This window comes from Nicotiana tomentosiformis, chromosome 1 (assembly GCF_000390325.3).
Source record: "Nicotiana tomentosiformis chromosome 1, ASM39032v3, whole genome shotgun sequence".
NCBI lineage: Eukaryota > Viridiplantae > Streptophyta > Magnoliopsida > Solanales > Solanaceae > Nicotiana > Nicotiana tomentosiformis.
In genome coordinates this window covers 147,139,901-147,145,554 of record NC_090812.1, presented here as the reverse complement: position 1 = coordinate 147,145,554, position 5,654 = coordinate 147,139,901, and the positions used below count along the sequence as shown (strand labels likewise).

Sequence of the window (5,654 nt, the reverse complement as noted above, 5' to 3'; positions counted from 1 at the left end):
AGTCAATGTCGTCTTGAGCTTCTGAAAGCTCTCCTCACACTCGTCTGACCACTCTGAATGGAGCGTCCTTCTGAGTCAACTGAGTCAATGAGGGCTGCAATAGATAAAAATCCCTCCACAAAGCTCGCGATAATACCCAGTCAGGCCTTAGAAACTCCGAATCTCAGTAGCGGTAGAAGATCTAGGAATACTCTGAAGTGCCTCAATGTTCTTCGGATCCACCTTGATCCCATCACTAAATACCATGTGACCCAAGAATACCACGAGTCTTGCCAAGACTCGCACTTGGAGAACTAGCATATAGCTTCTTTTCGAAAAAGTGAGATTTATATTCTTGAAAATTCTTAACGCAACAAGTAAACAATCATTGTGCTTGAAAACAACGGCTATAAGAGCTATTTTTTCTTGCTTGAGCTTGTCCTCGAAGATTTCTACTCAATCTTAAACTGCTCAACATCCAAAAAAAATTCAGACATTGACTATATGTAACACTTTCTATAGAATAGTTGAAGCAAAAGGTGAAATATATGGTGATTTCGCATTACCTTATAATTATTGATCTATATTTTATGCAAGTTCTAAGCCTAAGAAGGGTTAATTTCAAATAGAGAAGAACTATTTGTATCTTTAAAATCAATCAGAAACCTAGGTAATCTGATACCATGTAATAAACTATGTGTCTTGATAATATTATTAAAATTTACATGAGATATATATAAATTATACATTAGTTATGTGTAAAAAGTACTCTACCCTTACATGAGATTGGAACAAATATATTGATCACTTAAAACCTCTTTTTATGCTTAATCTACTAAAATTTGTCTCTTAACTCTATCAAATAAGTGGGGTTGCTCGCTCGCAACGGTAAATTCAGAACTCACTAATTTAAAATTGTGGATCTGACTATAGACTCATTTTCAATTAGTAATATGTTGCAATACATGTCTTATTACAATTAATTGAGCATGCATATTTAAGATCTAAAACGGTGAATAAGTATATACAAATTAAATGAAAATCTAATAAGGCTTAACATTGACTAGTGCAATAGAGAAAGACCTGGATATCAACAATAAAATTCAAATCAAGCAAGACCTTTTGGCAAGTCAACTAAACAACAGTTTGTGATCCTTATCGAACGCTGCATATGTCTCTTTCACGTGGTTCATTATTGACTTGTACTAAGAAAGACAAAACGTTAGAGAAACAAAGAAAGAATGGACTAATTTATATTTACTCTCAAAATCGGATAACAATTAAATTTGTAAACAGTTTTAAGGATATACAGATTAATTTGATACAAAGCGATAAATTAAGTTACTATTGAACAAATAAAGATAAAATAAATTTAAACCATACGAGTAGGGTAGTTCCAACATTAGTGAAATAGTCACCCTCGAGCTGGGCTCACCACAACCGTTACCAATGAAAAAGAGAAAGAGCTAGTGAAAGAGAAAATAATAATATATTACTTTGGTATGCGTGTTACAATGTCCTTCGCGAATTATCAGACCCCCTTATATAATAGGAAGTCCTACTTTAGGTACAACTCTATAAAAGGTAAAAAAAAATCTTTTGATTAACTGATTGTCGATTCCTTATCGGTCACAGATGTTTTGGTCTTCTATTGGCTATATATGCTTGATTGTCTAACAATGTTCTTCGAAGTTGTTCGAGGATAGGACTGATTCCGGAACCATGACCTCGACATTCTCGAGGGCAGGCGTCATGCCCCCAGATTCTGGTTCGGTGGGACTTTTGGCTCGATTTCGGTCCCTTGCCACCATGTCTCGAGCCAGGCTTATCTTGTCGGATGTCGGGATGCACCATGAGCTTGGTTTTTCCCGTATACAATATAAAAATAGAATTATTCTCTCATGTCAATAAGTTTACTCATCAGGCGGCGTAGGCATCTTATCTCAAGCAGTGTCACGTGCTACCGCTTTATCAAAAAAATTAAAAAATATATATTTGTATAAATAATAACAAAAATAAAAATATTAGGTATAAATATAAAAAATGACATTGGTTGTAATTATAGTATTTATTTGTTCACTTTTTTAAATACTTATATGGCTACTATTACAAAAATTCATGCTTGCGCGCCACTGCTCATCGGCATGCGCTCCTTTGTTCTCTCATGTAAATACTATTGGAAGTGAAGCTCGTGCTGCGCACCGGCCCAAGCTTAAATGGATAAATTGACATAAATCAAGCTAATCTATGATTTGACATCTGTATACGGTCAAAATCGATTTCGACCTTCGTATGATTAGTCAAGATTGGAACATAATGGACCGAAGGTTATCTTCATAATATCGAAATGAGATCTGGATCTAGGTTACCGAGCTCAAATTTCCGGGACCGATCAAATACCGAGCTCGAAGTCATTATCGAGCTCGAGTCCAAATCGAACTATGATGTGAAGCGGTGTCATCGAGCTTAAGAGCCAGAGACCGGCCAATATCGAGCCCGAGCCTCGAGTTAATATCGAGCTCTAAATCTGGAAATCGACCAATACCAAATCCGACCAAGATCGAGCCAAGAGCCAAGAGCCGTTACAGCCGCACTAAGGGAGAAAATCTCGGCGGGAATTAGGAAAAAACTAATCTGTCATGGAATCCCCACTATGTATTTTTAATTATATCTAAAGTAGGATCCCTCCACTATAAGAGGGATAGCTACTATTTCTATACAGACATCTAACAAGAAGGTATTCAAACACTCTCATATTCAGATATTATTGATATTCACAGAGAAATATAGTAGAAATTATCCATTTGTGAGCTTTATACATTGATTCATCTTGCTTATACACAAAATCGCTTTTTATTCAATTTGGTTTGCATTTCATTCTTTACAGTCAATATTCGATATATTTCTACTTACTTTTATGATTTGTGCCAAGTTATACCACGTATCTTTAGAACTACGTATAAATTCAACTCTATTTATTTTTCGGGTAAACAACTTTATTTTCCATAGATTAGGTATGATCAACAAATTTTATCTTAATTTAAGTTTTTGACCACGAGGGAACTCATATTAATATCAATGCGACGTGTTTCTTTTTAATTTTTTTATTTTTTTATTTTTTACAATAGAGTTGTGAAATTATGAAGTTAATATTTTAAGTGTAGTACCTTTTTTTTTGTTCCTCTGTATGAGTATGTTTTCATGTACTTTATTTCGTTAAAATTTGATGCTAAAGATGCAAGTTGAAGATTAAAGTTTATAGCTTTTGCACGTGAATCTGCTGAAGTGATTTATTTTAAGAAACCACAACCAAATTAGAAGGATCTACCATGTTTTCACACTTTCCCTCCAGCGTGATTCGAACCCAGGACCCAACGATCGTGGGTGGTTTAGCTATAAAAACATTTTATAGCATAGGGGTTTAACATTTTATAGCATGGGTGAAAGGGCATAAATCTTGTAGGAAAAGCTCTACACTCAACCCATTTGCAAAAATTTTATTGGAAGAAAATGCACTATTATTTTCACGTTGTCCAACATAGTTGTCACATAATTCACCTATAGAATTGCTGAAAGGCACTTCAAGAATTGCTGCAGAATACAAAAGAAAGATAGATGCAGAAAAATATATTCTCATTTTTCTCCTATTTGAATAAGCTTTTCTGCACATATCTTAGAAAAAAATAAACAATAAGTGTTTGGGTATTTTTTTAAAGGAACAACGCCTAAATTAGTCTTTGCTTTCTTAAATAGCATAACGATCTTTGAAGTTTATGGAGTAATAATTTTAATTTGTGTGTCTCTCGAATAACAAAATAGTTTTTTATATGATATATCAATATTTCGCTTGAGTTTCAACAAAATATTGAATTAGTAGAAATTAAAAGCTACTACGTACAACATTTCATGTCTCGCAAATCAAAACCTGCATGAAAAATAGTAATTAATATTTCTATAATCGTCTCAAAATTAGCTAAGCAGGAAAAAAAGTATTATATGATTGAGAAATGAAAAGGATAAAATTTATGAGTATAGATCGTTTGATGTACTTAAAGAGTAATGATCATAATATTAAACAAGTTTTTCATTACTTATTTTATTATTTAGCCTAATATGTATTAGATTTTGACGAGCCAAACAGAAGTACTATAACATTCTGTATTAGATTTTGATGAACCAAAAAGAAGCACTATAACTTTACCTATGATTTATCAAAAGAATGCTTTTGTCTTAATTAGTTGTAGTAAAACTTAATGCATTTGTTAGTAAATAAAATAGCATGTCTAGCAAACACATGCACCACGTCAGGAAGGTGTAAAAGCATTGAGGTCAGCAAGTATAAAGTTGGAAAGGCCCCACAATGTTCTAATATCTCAGGAACACAATTAAATAAATGGGTCCACTGTTTCATCTACCTCTTCACACGTGTCCTTGGGGCAGTAATGAGAAATGATGGACGGACTTTGAAAATGCCTCAAGAGTTCCCTTTATTTACCACATTCTTCGGTGGCAATAAACGTAATAATACTAAAATGCAAGGGCAAAGCTATAAAAGTTTAAGCGGGAAGTCCTGTCAGCTTCACCTGTTCCTTAGGCACTTCTTATAGGAAAAACAAAATAGGATAGGATATAGGAGAAAGTTTATTTACTCATCAGTCTACACACCTTTTATTCTCTCACATCTGTTCACTTAAGCTTATGACAACCATCTCTAATTAGCTATTTGAAGGCTAAAGAAATTTCATGTGTAAGGTGCTCTACATTAGAAGAGATTAAGGTGTGTAGCTCTTTGTTCGTCATTCTTTTCATCTAATTTAATTTGTTTCCTTTTGCTCTGATTTATCTAACATGCTTCTACTTTCTTTTTCTCCTTTCTTTTCATTTACCTTATTTTATTTTAAATTTTTCCCCACCTTTTCACTTTCTCATTCGCCGCCGGTATCCCATTATACAAATTCCATTCCTTCTTTATCTCTTCTCTCAGCCTCACTGATCTCCCCAAAAATTTGTCTCTTGCAGCTTCTCTCGTTCCCTTTCCTTTTTCTGTTTGCGTTTTGCCTTTTTCTTTGGGTCAAAAGATTGAATTTTGGTAAACTCTTTGTTGATATGAAGAATAGGTTGAAAATTCTACATTTTCGGTATTGAATGCTGTAGATTTTGTTATTGAAGTTCAAAATGAATATTATCCGGCCAAGTTCCCGATGAGTTTTTGCCGGAGGGCTAATACTTGTTGTCGGGATAAGTTTTTGTCTAGACTTTAATCACAAAGGGGTCTTTGACTGCATCAGTGAAAAATTAAATGAGAACTTCCATATAAACATTCTACACATTTTTACGAAATGTGGTTATTTATCATTAGCTTTGGATTAAGGATAAGTGAAGGGCTAATGATCTTTGGGTCGGCTAAATAGGTTACGAATTAATGGTTCGGTTTGGCAAAATGAATTGGGTAACAAATATGTTTATAGCCCTCCACGTGTTCATTTAATTGGTGGATCTGTGTGTTTTAACGGTAGAGGGGTATTCTTGCTCAAAAGTGTGACTAGGGTATATAGATTCGAACAGTAAAAAGGATGGCAGATATAAACAATATTTGAAAGTAGAGGGACAAATATAATTCTTTGCCGTTCTAAATATAGACCCAAAAGAAAGCATGTCATGGAAATTGTGACAGA

General features: G+C 33.9%; 1 protein-coding gene across 1 annotated transcript in view; it reads left to right on the top strand.

Moving 5' to 3' along the window:
- Nucleotides 1–4,619: 4,619 nt before the first annotated feature.
- The window catches only part of LOC104085274 (putative late blight resistance protein homolog R1A-4), a 13,915-nt gene continuing 12,880 nt past the window's right edge, over nucleotides 4,620–5,654 (top strand). The window contains exon 1 of the mRNA XM_070192195.1: nucleotides 4,620–4,756. The gene's annotated coding sequence lies outside the window, so the exon portion shown is untranslated. The remainder of the gene's footprint in view (nucleotides 4,757–5,654) is intronic.